Source organism: Rhea americana, unplaced genomic scaffold, assembly GCF_003343005.1.
Source record: "Rhea americana isolate MKP2758 unplaced genomic scaffold, rheAme1 scaffold_199, whole genome shotgun sequence".
NCBI classification, from domain to species: Eukaryota; Metazoa; Chordata; class Aves; order Rheiformes; family Rheidae; genus Rhea; species Rhea americana.
The window spans coordinates 1,403,823-1,420,130 of record NW_028186138.1 but is presented as its reverse complement, the minus strand read 5'-3'; positions in this window follow the sequence as shown (position 1 = coordinate 1,420,130).

Genomic DNA, 16,308 nt, shown 5'->3' with positions numbered 1-16,308 from the left:
AAAAAAAAAAAAAAAGAAAAAAAAGAGAGAGAATTTCAACCAGAATCTATTTGTGGTTTATAATGTTGTACGGAAAAATCTGAAGACTTCAAATTATTCAGCTGTGTAGGATGCCCCTTAGTGGTTGAATAAAAACATTGTTGACAGAAAAAATAATTTTAGCATTGAAGAAAGAAAAACAGTATTTGTGTTTATTAACTGAGAACAAAGGAGTTTAAATACTAATTTATACATATAGAAGAGCTACAAAGCCATGTTTTCACAAAATTTCAAAAATAATTTGAAAAATGCTGATACTGACAACTATGTTGATATGTTAACTGATAGTAAAATTCATTACATTGAGTGAGAAGAACAAGAAAACAATGGGAAAGGAGAGAAAAAAAGTCAATTCTTATTTTTATTTTAATCAGAATGTGTGTTATGGGATGAGTGAGTTTTGCAGAGAAATGAGAACACATGTTACAACAAAAAAAAATCCAGTATGTTTACTGGTTCTTTCTAAAGGAGAGAGTTTCTGTACAGAATGCCAAAGTTACCTGTTTTGGTGTCAAGGCTGCTTTCCAGTAACACACTTACGATGTAGTCTCCAGCCATTTCTGCTGTTACATAAGGATGTCAGAATATGCTACAATGCACGAACATCTCTACACATAAGGCATGAAATGTTTAAGACTCAACAGTAAAGGACAGAGTGCACAAATCCTGTAGTACAAAAAGAATTTTATCTAGTTATATATAGCAGTACTAAGAGTCTATGAGAGATGCTTTATTTGCTCTAACACATTTCGTGAAGAATATACTGCTTCCAACTTTCCTTTTCAAAACAAGTCTTTGTATAGGAGTCTCTTTGCAAAAGCTGTAACAAGGTGACCTTAAGTGAGCATGGTACCCCCATCGATATCTTTATACCTACTCTGAGTTTAACTATTTGGATAGATTTAACTTTTAAATCWTTCTCTATGTATACACTGGATAATGAAAGAAATCCATTGTGTTTACAGACAATTCATCTTACTTGGAAATCTAATGCCTCTGTTAGTCATTACTCTTTTTTCTTTCTTGAAGAAATCTACGATTCTTCATTTTTTTTTCAAGTTTGCATGTAGAAATCAGGGCTGTCAAGTGTCTCATGACCTTCAGATTGATAACCGAGAGTGAAGAGCCATTCATCAGCACTGCTGACATAAGCATTTTCTCCTCCGGTCACATCTCAGTGCAGCTTAAAGGGTCAAGGGAAGTCTCTTCTCTTGAGCTAGCTGGTGTATGCTGTAGCTGGATATACTAATCCCAAACATTCCCAGTAGCAAGGCTGTACGTTGCAGCAGTATGTCTGTTGAGTTGATAACTATTTTTCCTGCAGCTTGAGTCTACGGGAAAAAGAGGGCAAGTTACATGCTGATTCTGCTGAGTGTAATAAAGAAGCAGCTCTTTGGAACTCTCAAAGTTTTCTTCTTCATTATGTTTAATATAGTACAGCTGCGCTTTCTGCTGAACAGTATCTGGCACAAATAAATACAAATTTTGGAAGGTGACCCTTTTTATCACTTTGTAAAACAAAGGGAAAATTTCTGATATGATTTTTTATTCATTTTTAAATCTTTGATTTCAGTGACTTTAATGGAGTTCCTGCTGGCTACTTGACTGACAGAGGAAGCTGAATCGGGCTTAGAGTTTTAAGAATAAAAGGAAGAAATTTTCTTTTTCTGTGAAATATAAAGACCTCTTTCCACAGATAAGCTACTGTGCATATTGTGATTAGCTACTGGAGTGTCGTTCACTTCAATATTAGTTACTAATTCAGGAAAGYAAGCCTAAAGGAGATTGGAAACATCCTTTATTAGCTCAGTGGATAGAACTAGACCAAGGACACAAACTTTAACACTGTCTCATCATGAAGTCTGACAAAGAAGCAAGTTCTGCCAATCAGAAGGAAGATTAAAAATTATTTATTGGTTATCTGAATAACAATCAGAGAATAAATTTAGTTAGTACTGCTTGCCTAACACACATAATATACTGACCAAGAAGCAGAAACATGGTTCTACAGAACGTTTAGAAAGCAAAACACAAATTCTTATTGTAAGAATTATAGTTATAWTGATACTGTGAGTTAAAATATATCATCCGTACTTTTAGTTGCAGCATTTCTTCTATGAAATAATGATTTAGCCCTATACAAAAATTTAGGTTTTTACTCTTTCCCTTACGCTCACTGGATGGAAAGCATGGCATCAGTGAAATGAGTGRCAAGCTCCTGCTCAAAGAGCCTGATTTTCACTTCAGATAACAGGTATTCCATGCGAGTGCACGTAATGACCATTCTGAGCTTTGACCTTGGTAATGTGACTGACTGTGTGGCTACTTCAGCAGAAGAACAAATAAAGATAAAAGAAATTTCAAACAAAATTACTATGTAAGGTGATATCACAAGATACACAGGCAGGCATGAAAGAAACTCATTATGAGGATTCAACCCAGTATTCTGAGCTCAGCCATATCATCCATAAAGTACTATGCTCGATGGTTTTGGATGCGGATCACRTTGTTAAGAGCTGTGAGATTCTTGAGTGAAAGAACATACACTCTACAAATATCAAAATAAGTCCTACATTAAAAATGTCCTACTTTAGAATATTTTCTCTGTGGCTGTTTTATTCTCAGTTACTTAGCTGATTTAAAACATTTTCTAGCCATGTTTTTATTTTTTCTTCATATAACAATCCATTTCCCCGTCCCTTGGTGTTCCAAAAGTAATTATTGTTTGAGATTTCTTTATAATAAGCATAAAAGTAAGTTGAAATGCTTCACTGATAGTTCATTTTACTTGGTTTGTAATCTCACCATTCTCATTCTCATTAACATTTTCCTACTGCTCCAAATGCACACAGCCATTGCAATCTAAAAGGATGGAGGAATAGTCACTATTTAAGTACTAAAGAAGCATAAGCTGTACCTCCTTCTAAGTATTCTGCACTACTCCAGAATGATATAAATTATCAAGAATTATCACAATTCATTTACTTTTGAGCAGATACTTAATTAAGACTTGAGTAGTTACAAAAGCTAACCCACCAGAAGCCAGTGCACCCTTAGGTTGGCCACACAATACTACAAGATAAAATCTGTCTGAGAAAGACAGATATTGCTAATTCAAAGATCTAATTAAAAGAGGGAAAAAAAGACAGAAAGTTCATACCTGCAATAACCTTATATACCCAGGTGTCATTCTCCGTAGGCGAATAACCATTATATCTAAGTCTTCGTAGAATTTCAGTCCTACAATTTTAGAACACAGAAAACATTGCTAAATCCAAGTCTTTTTTTTTTCTTTAACAAATTGACCTCCTAATGAGAGAGAAGATTAATTCTAACATGGTTGGTCATAATGCCAAAACACTCCAAGAAGGAACATATGCAAACATTTTTTTTCCTCACCTGGTGCTTTTTCTTGTAAGCCCGTTACCTGCTAACATCCTGCTAGTATATAAAGCCCAGCTCAGTTGCATAAGCTGTCACATGTGATCTGTCTGTAGAGCTTAGSTGTTGGCAGAGGCTGTGACTGTCTTGCCTGGGGCTAGGTATGTTTGCAATATTGGAAAACTCTCTGGGAATGTCTGAAGCTCATTAAGAAAGCAAAGCAACAGCTGACCTCCTTAAGAAAAAAAGGGGCCTAAGCCTGTTTATAGATAGCACTGGACATAAAAAGGGAGGTCATTATCGCATTTTGTATTGTATAGTGATAATGCAAACAGGATTTGACTGCTTTTATATAACTTGGAGCATATATTTATATCTCTGCTTGACTGTGTGGAAAGTTTCATTCAGCTATGACCCAAGTTGAAAGAATGTGTAGATACAATAGTAGTGTTATATGGAGACACATAYAGAAATAAGCCTTTTCTTTTCTGATGGCATTTCTCTTTACACGGTATTCTGCATGTTCTTGACTCCTTTTTCTAATGGTAAGTATTTAACATAAGAAAAAAATAAGCCAGTATTTATTATTACTCTTAGCACTATATTTTCTTATTGTGATTTCTTTTCACTGTAGTGAGCTTAGACTTAGTCTTGTTCCTGGAGTTAGGGAGGTTTCCGCTCCTGGGGTACACAGTGCAAAAAATGGTGGTAAAATCTTACCAACAAAATTAATTTATCCACAGCTAGACTGTGCTGAGAAAGCTTCTTTCTCCCCATCACCAATATATGCAACCTTGAATAATGATGGCAAGGCAGAATTTAGCTCCAATTAGAGTCATACTTCTAAACYTACAGGGCAGAGCCTTCAAGTGATGTAAATCAGTATAGCACTAGTGAGCACAGTGAACCTACATCAATTTTCATCAGAAGTGCTCAGTAGAACAGCACTGATTTACACCCTTTCAGTCTCTCTCTGATAAGGCAATCTAAAGTTTTTGGAGAAGTATTCCTTCTATAAAAGAACAACATCATGAGATGTTTCTACTTGGATAAATATTCTACATTAAGTATTCCACAATGATATCAATTATCAAGAGTTAATTTAAATCATTTACTTCTTGCTTAATTAATTTATCAGGAATAAAGTGGTGTTATTCTGAGGCTCTGGGTTACATAACACACAACGGGCAGATCTAATTTTTCTCTCACTGCACCACACTTACAATATATGATCTCTGCAGGCATCAGTGGAGTTAGGTCTCATTCACACACACACACACACACACACACAAAAAAAAAAAAAAAAAAAAAAAAAAAGATAACTTGAATCAGTCCTAAAGTGTCAATTTAAATACTAAAAGCAAGAGATTGGGAACTGTCAGTCTGGGCTTTTATTAATGTGCAGTGGGTACACTGACTCTATGCCAAACCTTAACTGCCAAATACCTCCGTGGGAAACAATCAACACACAACTGAGAGAGACCTGAAGCTAACGGAGAGACTTCCCAGTTCAGGTTCACATTATCATAACACAAGAAACAACCGAAACGTAGTGTATAGTAAATCCAAATCACTGTGCCTGTACAGTGAGTTTGGCACTGAAATCTGTACTACAAAAATGCAAAGGCATTTCTTGGCTTTTTTCTGACAGTGTGCAACTTGCTAACTTTTCCATACGAGCAGAAAAACTGCTGGGTTGGTGCCCAAAGCAGATTATAGCCCAAAATTTCAGAACTTGCATTCTTTTGGAAATATAGAGAATGCTGACTTTTCCTTTAAATTTCAAGTCTTGCTTCTATYCACAGAAAAAAAAATATTTTCCAATGACTTGACTTAATATGCGTCACTAACTCTTTTTTTTTTTTGCATAATTCCTTCAGTTCAGAGAATGACTGCAAAAGGAGAGACAAAGGTCTTGTGGTACTGTATTCAGAAATTGAGAGCTTTTATACCATTTCTTTGTGCTGAAAATAGAAGGAATTCTACTAAATTGTAGAATGTTTCATGTAATTACGGATGCTACCAAGATCCATATTACTTCCAAAAGAACAACATGCCCAACTTCCATGTCATTTCAGAAGGACTTTGAACCCAGAAAGGTCTGCCTCAGTTCCTTTGAAAGTTCAGGTCTCTGAGAACTGAGGCTCCAGCCCACCACTTTAGACAAAAAAAAAAAAAAAAAAAAAAAAAAAARAAARAGAGAGAGAGAGATGAACATGCTCCCCCCGACCCMATTCTTGGGCAAGGAGGCAGGATAATGGAACAGGAAAACCACAAATAGCAAATGGCTCTCGGCAAATAAATCAAGATCCCACTTTCGAATCCCGCTACTCACTCCATTCATCTACTGTCTTCACTACTTGATACAGACACTGCTTTCAAAAACGTACCAAATAAAGAAGGAAACTGTGTGATATCCTCCCTGCTGCATTTCCCCATCATGGAATTAAAGACGATGGGCACTTTGAACCAGCTGTCAGTATTTACAACTTTGTGTTCTATTTCCATTAGGAGGAGAAACCAATAATGGAGTTGGATATTTCTTTAGTGTAATCTTGTTATCTCATAAAATCAGGCTCATCTTTCTTGGTTTTCCTTGATGCTTATTTTCCAGCTCATTTTCCCAGTTATTTTCCAGTACATTTCCTTTATTTTTATCCTGAAGAAAGGGCAGCTATTTCAACATTATCCTCTAAAACAATACCTCAGCATTAGAAGTTTCTCTTCTAAAGAAGAGAGGCTTGTACTGCTTTCTTCTACTGCAGAAGCAGGCTGTTGCACCTGTTTGATTGGGACTGACTTCTGGCATGGGCTGAGTAGAACTGAGAGAATCTGGACTCTAACGGGCCTCAATTCCCTTTCATATGGCAATCCACTCCATTCATTTAGCCATGCTTTTTTTATTCTGTGTTTTCTTATTTCTTATTTTTTTCCTCAAATTTCTAAAAATTGCTTAGCTGWCACAAAGCAGAGGGAGAGAGAAATGAGGCAAGTTGGCTGAGTGCATGAGTTAAACCACACCCAACGTTAGTTATTAGGTGCTGTTTTTCTTACATTTGTGTGAAGTCCGAACTACTGGATTGCAGACAACAYGCGGTTATTGTACAAAGGAAGTTGAGACAGGTTCACATGCACAAAGATTTATTAGTGGGGTCTGCAGCTGATGGCATACATTGACTCCAGTGAGGAAAGTAATTTTTGGCAAAAGAATGGAAATAAAAAAGGGGAGGGGGAGAAAGTAAAAACAGGGAAAAATGTAAAACTATCCTCAGTGACCAGCAGAAAGAGAAATGATAAGAATCCCCATGTGAACAGCCTCCTCTTGGCTCCCCTCCAGTGCAGCAAAGTCACCTTGTAACACTTTTCTTGCAGTAACTACGCAGGTGTCATCGCGACCCACTCAAACTCCCTGTTGGTGGTTCCTGCTTACGATGCTGTTAGCACTGATTGCAGCATACATCGGTCAGGGCTGCTAAGCTTTGTGCACCTGTACTCCTGGGTCCCTGATGTCCCTTAAAGCTCCAACCAAAGAGTAGGAAAAAGGGAGAAAGATGGGGGTGATCCTCCTGCTGATGGCAGTTGCTTCCCACGAGAACCTGCCACAGCTCCGCTACCAGCTTTGCCAGAGCAAGGCCATGAGAACGACAGCATAAGAGAAGAGCAGGAGACCAGCAAGGGGAAAATCCTGTCCCTGAGGCTCTGGGAAAGCCTGCCCATGGCTGGGGTGGTGGGTACCCAGCTGCCAGCGAAAGGCCTACACAGCTGCAAATATAAGGCTCTTAACAACTCAAAGGCACTGAAACCACTCTGTGGCATGGTGGTGGGGGTGTATGTATGTGTGTATGTATGTATGTATGTATGTATGTGTGTGTGTCAATTCGTTGTGATCTACTATATGCTCAAGCGATTAAAGTTGATGTCTCTCAACTGTTGTTGCTCCACTCTACTGGATTAAGATTGGTGACAGAACATTACAGGTTATTCCATTTGTGTGGTTGCATTTCTGAATAATAAACTGGTTTAAAGCAGACTCTCCATTGGCTTTGAGTGTCATTAAACTTGATTTATTCCAGGCCTTCAAACCTGATACAGATCCAGAATTTTAAAAGAGAATTTTCCATAAATCACATACAATTTTCATTCTACAAGACATCAATAACAAAGTATATTATTTTGAAATAATCAGTTTGAAAATAATTAAAATATTTAACAAAATAAGTACTTTCCAAAATTYATCATTCTTAGCTTCCAATTTGACTTTGTGTAGGACAGAAGTAAACAAAAAGAACTCTCACTTTAAACAACAGAACAAACCGTATAAAAGAAACCAAATCTTTCTCTGCATACAACCATATGACTAATCTTGTGCTTTCTACTTAAATARTTATTAGATATAAGAATACTTCCTCACATATAATTCTGTGCATTATTAAAAAAAAATAGCTAAGTTAAAAGAAATTTGTCCCAAATAAATGTAAATAAAACATCATTTCTTTCAGGGTTATAGGACTGGACACTGCCAACTCATAGAAGAAAGACATGCTCCAGCCCCAAAGAGCCTACAATCCATGTGGAAGCAGACGGACACAAACAGATGGAGAAGTACAGAGAAGCAAAGAGAATATACTGGTTGGCATGAGGCAATGTTCTCAGCTCACTAATAGTGAAATTGTTTCCAATTCTTTTGTAGGCGATGCAGCAAAGAACAGTGTTAAGGACGGATCTGAAAATGGTTAATGAGTTTTAAGACTGTAAGAGAGAAAGTGAACAGGAACAAAGTCATATTGTTGCATTACACAGGGGAGCACAAAATCAGGGAAATGCACCGGAGTATGTTGGTGGCACAGAAGTGGGAAATACTGTCAATAAAAGGGGGCTGGAATACACGTGAATTGAGGCATAGATAGATGACTGCAAATAATTCAGTCCTTAAGGTCATCTAAGATTATGGTTGGACAGTTGCAAGAGATTGCATTGCTGAGGCTTATAGCTACCATCAAAGATTACCATCATTTTTACTTCATGCTTAGAATTGACTAGTTCACTTACTGTTGCTGAGCTACCAGATGCTAACTCCTTTATTTGCAAGAGTTTGTATCTGCACAGACTACTGCAGACTGTCTGTATTTTGTAGTACAAATACTATCTTTGATAATATTGAGGAACAGAATAACAGAAACAGGAAAATTTAATAGCATAAAACTAAGTTAATTTCTGCTACAAGAAAGAAGAAATGCTGCTATGAAAGAAAATTTTATGTTAGAAATTACTTAAAGTTTTATCTGTTAGAAAATACAGAAAAAAGACTTGGATGTACATTTTAATCAAAAGATTTATGAGCCCTTACTGTGATGCAGTTGTGGGAAAGAAAAAAGTAATCCTGATATATATTCTCAAAGTATTTCCAAAGTRAAGATAGGTAAGTATTAATGTCACTGTATAAGGTGCTAGCATAACTCATCTGGAATACAATTTCTGGTCACTCAGGGCAGTTTCCTCTCACCAAACTTTAGACTTCTACAGTGTAGATGTCTGCCTTTGAGCTAGTTACACTAAGCTCCCATTGCAGTTTACCTCTTTTAGATATCTCCATTAAGATAAGGTAAAGAAGCGGTGATTGATAATGCAGTAAGTTACTACAGCTAGCTCAGACGCAGACATCAACAGCATAAACAGAGACAGTCACGTGAGCGGCACCCCATGGATCAGAGCGGATGGATTCAGACTGAAGCAAGTATGAAGAAGACTATTAATATGACGGAGACAAATGAAAAGTATGTATTACAAGAAGAAACTATAAAAATTTTTGTTGTTTAACCTTGCAAAATGAAGACTGAAAGGGATACAACAGTCTAAAAATATGTAGGGGAACTAGAAAAACAGAATTGCTGTACAGGCCACAGGTTAATATTGTACAACCAACCAACCAAATCTAGACATGGACAGATTTTGCATGGAAAGAAGAAAGCTTCTGATAAAGTGTGGGTTTCTGAAGCTACTGTACAAGAGAGAAAACAGATGAAAAAGTTTTAATGTATAATTTGGCTCTCCTGTGTCCCAAGGCCCTGTGACATTGAATAGAAACATTATGTAGTGTAACAGTAGGCAAGGCAGGTGCATAAATTTATTATATAAATCTTCTAATTCATTCTTAGGTGTTTTAAATGACAGGCACTAAGGATCAGATGACAGTAAGTGGTTTCCTTTTAACAATGCTACTGTTATAGTAGTTCCTAGTAGAAACAAGTTGACAGTTTTACAACAGTGTGAAAGTTTTCAGAAAAATTGCTCTTAGRCTCCTAATAATATAAAGAGTAGTAACAAAATTACTTGGTCTCATTCTTCTTTATACTGTATCATGCCTTTACAGTGCAGCAATCAACTGAATCAGTCCAGGTGGGGATACAAATGTCACTCTAGTTAACTAAGTCCCTACTATACCTTTTAACAGCTGTGGACTAGGAATTTCCAAGGTACCTGTTGCTACTGTAGAAAATGCAGCCCTAATTATTTTAAAATTTTCTGCCTGATTCATATGCTTGGATTGTATGATAATTCTCTGCCTGTATTTGTGAAAGGCAGCTGTCAACAATTAAATGTCTTCAAATCTTGTCACCACTCATTCAGGTAAAATCTACGAGCGGAGACACTCTACTTTATCCACCTCATCTAGTGGTAGTCTTTAAATGTGTAGGGATACTGGCCTTTRAGATTCACTCCTTTGCAAAAGCCAGTACAAGAATATTGCTGAAGTTCTATTTTAGGCCTTTCAAAACTGGCCTTCGGTAAACACTGCCACCTCTGAAATAGACTTAGTTTCAGGGGCATACAATAAAGGCTATGTTCCTACTGTCTTTGGTAGGATCACCAGAAAGCACTTATGGTCAGGCTCAGTGCACACTGCCAAAGCCTCAGAGTCTYGGAGGTGGTATGGGTTGTGCTTACAGTGCACACTGGCCTGAGAGACAACTGCRCTGTAATCCTTTGCATGTCAGGAATGCAAATTTTTTCCAATATGCAATACTTTATGACTTGTTTGCTTCCTATACATGTCCATGTCAGCGTACTCAGCCTGAACGCTCAAGGGCAAATCACTCTCTTTTTGTGGTCTCTTGCTACTGCTGATGCTGAGTACTGAACCACAAAGGATCATCTCAAAGGTCTGTACCAACACATGTGATGGAGTAAGGTAAACCATGGAAGGCTGCTTAGAACTTAGGGTCATCAACGTCTTTCCCTCCTCTTAGACACTGAGGTGATGATGTCCTTGAACGCTGCTTTTAGCCTCATTCCCCAACTGCTGGACAGAGTCAGTAGCCTAGCTCCACCTCTCCTTGTTCAGTGGAGCCCTTCAAAAAGGGAAAGAAGAAATGATAAAATTGAGTGGCCCTCTACACATGGAAATGCCAAAATATAATATTGCATTTAAGGCCCTGCATGAACAGGCAGTACCTGACTTGGTGTGAAAGTATACCATCTGGGGTGGGCATCTCCAGTGTCCAGTAGACAGCCTTTGCTGTAAGCAACATTGCCAGTCCTGACTTTTACCGATAAGTGAGCAATAACTTCAGGTCAATAAACTCACTGCCAAGTTTGTTATAGATAAGGTGTGCACTAATACATAAGTACTTATCCTTTTACAAATGAAAATCAAAAAGCCCTAACTAGAATAATACCACCCCAAACAAATAAAATAAGCAATGCACAAAGGTATTAATAGACTTGGGAACCTGCAGGTCTGAAGACATTAAGGCAGAACTAGTTGCAGCTGCTCCCTGAATATACATGTAGACACCTTTTCCTCTCTCTCTCTCACAAGGCACTATTACACTTAGGCCTACTACTGACAGTCCTGGTGTTTAGATCCACCCTGATTATTTGTACAACTTTGCAGAAACTTTATGTTGGTCTGCAGTAGAAAACTGGCCTGGAAATATGGGCAGGGTGAGAAAAGAGGGGAGAAACTTGTCAGTACCTGCTATGTAAGTGACATTGCATCAAAAGCACTCCCTGTTGTGTCTTGTGCTTTAAATCCACTCCTGGAAAGCTGACAGCTTGAAATTAACAGTGGACTGATGGGTGCCTTTTTTTTTTTTTTTTTTTTTTTTTTTTTTTTTTTTTTTTTTTTTAGCAGCAGCTGTTTTATGCCATGATGCTTCTGAGGTTGGTTCAGGAATCCATGAGGATGACATCCTACCAGAGACGCTATGTGGGCTGCAATTTATCTTGGGTACATATTGGCAGAAAGGTTTATCTACATCCATTATTCTAGGAAGGTTCACATCTGGGAGACAGTGACCAGACTTCTAGTAGAGGTCCAGAGTCCCAGTTAACCCTAGAAACAGTTAGTAACGCAGCTCTCTTTTTCTCGGAAATCTAGTGTGCTGACTTGCAACCATCCTAGTATCCAGAGCATGTGTCAATCACTTTAGCAGAGTACTGCAATCTTACTTCAGCAAGTAAATACACACAGTGAAATCCTGGCAGTTGTTTCTGAAGAGTCGTGGGTATAATCATATAATATAATGCCATTTTCCAACTACCAAGGCATTGCTGATCTGGCTAAGAAAGCATATGGAGGACTTACGGATATATCTGGATTCAGAAGCCTTGCAAGATCCATCATACCCCAAGAACACAACCACTCCTGTGACCGGGTATGACAGGATGGTATGTTATTTGTTGCTCTACAGGAGTGACATACAGTAGCCATTATTTTGTAAACAACTAAGACAGTAGTCTCTCCTGWAAACAGCCTGCAATTTCATTTCCATTTAGAAGGTATGGAGCAGAGAGGTGAGCTTGTTCAGGAATAAAGCATGTCCCCTTTCTCTGTTCTGCTCCACAAAGAGATGAACAAGATGCCAAGATGGGAATCTGCATCAAGATAATCATCAGATATTGGCTCTGGTGCCACGCTGAATGTGTTCTAGTCCTCGATGGGTGCCTTCCATTAGTAGAGGAATTATACCAAAACCTGCGATAAGAAGTCTCTTGCCTCCCTTGCTGTCTCTATGGCTGAGGAGGTAAAGCTTCACTATCAGACTCCATGGTCTCATGGAGACCATCTCCATCTGCAGAGCTTCACTGATCATGAGAGGCTCCATTGTGGCTTCCAGGTATCTCCAGCAGCTTGACACACAGTGTACAGCTGTGCTGACCTGCACTTCAGGGTTGTTACCTATGCAATGCATGTACGCACACAACTTGAAGCTTTATGGATTTGAACTACTGGTTTGTAAAAAGCTGGACAAACCATTTGTTATAGTATTTTTTACAATGTGGGTAGGAAATTTTCTAATTAGTAAAATTGTGCATATGAACGAGTGCCTATGCAACTACTCAGCGGAGTTCCTTCTCTTCCTCTAAGACCCACACTGCAACCCCTTGCAGATATGCCAGATCTTCACAGTGATTCACAAATATGAGATACCTTCAGAAGCAGCTTTCTGACATAATTCCAGAAGTGCAAGTGTTTGGTTATGGCATCTGAGGATGGAAAGCCATGAGATCGCCTGTAACACCTGTGGATGACTGGAGGGCTTGAGAAAAAATGCTGTATTTTATGTACGAGAAAGACCCTCACATACAGCATCCTATAATCTGTAACCAGCTTTTCCCTAGTTAGGGACGTATTTGTCTCAGTGCAGAGCCATAGTGCAAAAAAATACATACAGCAATGACATTGGGTGTACCAGAAATCTGAAATGAGAAAGGAAGCATTCTAAGAATATGGATGCATTCAAAGCATGACCATGATTTATTTCTAATTCTGAAGCACTAATTTACAACAGAAGCACACAACTCCAGTCAATCATTTTTACTGGTACACCTCTGTTCTTTTCAAACAAAATTTCTGGATAGTCCAATTGTGTGGGTTAGTATGTTCCATATGGTTTTATAAATTGAGTCATGAATTCTACAAAGACAGGTTGCTTTTTTAAAAGGCCAACTTTAAAGTTTCCAAAATTTCTGYTCCACCTCCTAAACAAGCTTGCAGAATCTTCTTTTTGGAAGGACTAAAACTTGCTTTTTATGTGATCACTGTTAAAATTAAYCTGGAACTACTATCAAGACATAGAATTTTATTTACATTTGTTTTTACTGTAAATGTATCTGAATACTGAGAAAAAAAATCTAAATCATTCCTCTTCTTTAGCAGTCTGTTAGGATAATTACTTATATTATACTTATTACTTATACTTGGCAATAATAGATACCTAGATCTGTAACACCCACAAATGGTTTCTAATTCAGAAAATGTAAATGCTTCAATCCATTCTTGCAGATATCCAGGCCTGAATCAATTCTGCTGTGTGCTGTGTATTTCCAGTGCAACAGGCTAATGAATGAGTACAACTAAAATACCTGAGGTCTGTAAATTTTCTCCTAAGACTTTAAACTACAATAYAGTAACATAAATTATACTAGGATCTTCTATGATAGAAAATGCTTCAAAGCTTTGAATTAAATTGTACAGCTTTAGTAGAACTTTGCTATTTCTATTCTTGCACACTTTCTGACACATTCACTTGTTCTGTTTCCTTGTAATTGCCTTCACATTCTCAATTCCATATGGTTCCCATTCATTACTATCTGTATTCCTATTTAAATGCTCTAATCCTGTATTAAGACATCTATTATTTTTGGAATGGCATTATGCCATCACAGTTGTGACTATTTAACATAATCAGTAAGGTATTTTTAGGCATCATCCTATGCAAAGGTACATTTCTTATGTTGTGAACTCTCCAGCTGAACAATGAAAGATTCTTTCATCAACTTAAGCAGAGGGTAAAACAATCTATGAGGTAAATAAAGCATGACAAATATATTAATCAAGAAGCAGCAATTCTGTAATGTTTATTTTTTCATTAGGCAGTCTTTATTCTGATTAACTGCTGTGGCTGTCTTAGTGTGACGCCAAGTAGAAACGATTAAAACAGAATTTAAATTACCTAGCAGTGGAAAGCAAATATGAAGGGAAGAACAGTGAACATTCTCACTTAAGCATGACGCACTGGACTTACCATTGAGTTCTCTTCGGAAATGATATTTCTGATGACACAACAATAACAAATCACTAGGACCACATGACATTCACATAAGAGCTCTAAAGCGACTGAAGGATGAAACAGCAGCTATGTGTGGTGCGTAACCTCTCACTTAGAATTGTCCCAGTATCAGAGGACTAGAAGGTGGCAAAAAAGCTGTTTTTTATAAGCGATTCCTGGGGTGATCTGAGGAATTACAGACAGATGAACCTTACGCCCTTGTTCAGCAAAGCAGCAAAACTATTCTAAGGAAAATAAGCAGACACACGGAAAATTATACTGGAAAATATTCAATCAAGCTTCTGTAGAGGGAAGTCATACTTCACAACTGTATTGCTGTTTTTTGAGGAATCAAGGAATAAGTGGCCAAGGTGCTCTAACGTCTACTTGGATTTCCAAAAAACATTTGAAAGGGTCCATTATARAAGCTTTTAAGAAGTGGAGTCTCATGGTTTAAGAAGAAAGATCCTCATTTGAATGAATAAACAATAAAAAGACATGAAAYAAAAAATAAGAATGGACAGTTTTCACACCGCAAGGAAATCATCAATCGAATCCTGTAGCAATTTGTACTGCGATCTGTGCTGTTGAGTAAATTCCTAAATGATCTGGAAAATTATCTCATGAATAGTGAGGGGACAGAGATTTCTGGTTACAAGAACTGAAATTAAAAGCTGACTGTGARGAGCTACAGTAGCACACCATGAATAACTGTGTGATAAAATGACAGATAAAATTCCATATAGGTTTTGGAAAGAGGTGTTCATTGGGAAAAAGTAGTCTTCATTTTAAATACCTAATGATTACAGAAGCTAATATGCCCATTCAGGAATCAAAATGTTAGATCAATGTTGAGTAAGGTATCAACAAAGTAAATAAAATTGTATGGAAAGGATTAGAGAATAAAGCTCTTCTGACATATCTTAGATTCTTAGATATAGATATCTCTTCTTAGAGATACTTGCCCAATACCATCTCATCTTTATGACTTTTATCTCCCAGGTTTCCTACTTCTCTCATGTGAAAGTGCAAGTCTCACGTTACCCACAAGAATGGTACTCAGCACAGAGMAAAGCAGGTTTGGGAATCATAAATGCAGCCTACAAGGGAAGAGTTATTACATGCACATATGCATAGCCTCCTCTCTCCATCCCTCCTGCTCACCTCACCCCAGTAAGTTGCTGTTGCATTCTGCTTCCCAGGAGCTGCCCATGTTCAGATTCATCCTATGGTACCTGTGGCATAGYCTGGGACTGCTTTTCACTCAGTGAAAGAGGGCTGACCTCCCTCACATGTGCTGCAGGTCAAGGTCTTGCAACTTATGGAGAAAGTGGATAGGCATGGGACTTCCAGAAACACAATAGTGACCTAATTATTTGTACCTAAAGTGCCCTGACAGGTCAATGGAAATGTTTTTGGCTTGAYAGGTAATTTTGATGGGTTTTGCTTAAGCATAAGGGAATCAGATTGAAAGAAAGAATGCTCCCAGGGCATTTTGATAGAAACACTGATTTTTTCCTAAAGCTTTTAGTGTAAGGAAGAATCAAAAAACTACTGGAATCCTACAAACCATATTCTGTGTTAGCATAGAACCGTAATCTGGGAGCAAGAGGCTGTACACTTCCTGCTTTTATGAGTTGGGCTTATACAGCCAGAGGTCAGATACTGGCTCAGGCAATTAGACTTTCCTCAGTCAAAGTTGCAGGACTGAGTTCACCAGTTTAATTCATATTAAGAAAACAAATCAATATATATTTCTGCAAATGTTTCTTCTGACTTTTTTGCTACTGCACTGCCACACTGTTAATACTCCTTTATTTTTGCATTCTGCAGC